The sequence below is a fragment of the Oryzias melastigma genome, linkage group LG16, assembly GCF_002922805.2.
Source record: "Oryzias melastigma strain HK-1 linkage group LG16, ASM292280v2, whole genome shotgun sequence".
Taxonomy (NCBI): Eukaryota; Metazoa; Chordata; class Actinopteri; order Beloniformes; family Adrianichthyidae; genus Oryzias; species Oryzias melastigma.
In genome coordinates, this window is record NC_050527.1 from 2795314 (window position 1) to 2795532 (window position 219).

At 32.4% G+C, this 219-nt stretch overlaps 1 protein-coding gene across 2 annotated transcripts in view; it reads left to right on the top strand.

The window, feature by feature from the left end:
- Positions 1 to 219, top strand: part of si:ch211-1i11.3 (mitogen-activated protein kinase kinase kinase 5) — a 20643-nt gene that overhangs the window by 11544 nt on the left and 8880 nt on the right. The gene's annotated exons all lie outside the window — the stretch shown is intronic.

Consider the following 219-nt stretch of genomic DNA (forward strand, 5'->3'; position numbering starts at 1 on the left):
TTAACTTAATTTTAAAAGCTTTCCTAGTGGCCTTTTTGACTAGGATTATGCTGGTTTTAGCTGAAATAAAAAAAAAAACAACTTTTGCACCTAAGGACAAAGTTTCTGCAGAGCAGCAGTAGTTCATTAGAAGTTCACCTCTGAATTTCTGACTGTTGGTACAAAGTAAGCCTGCCACTACTTTAAAAATAAAAAAAAGTCTTGTCAAAAATGAAGAAA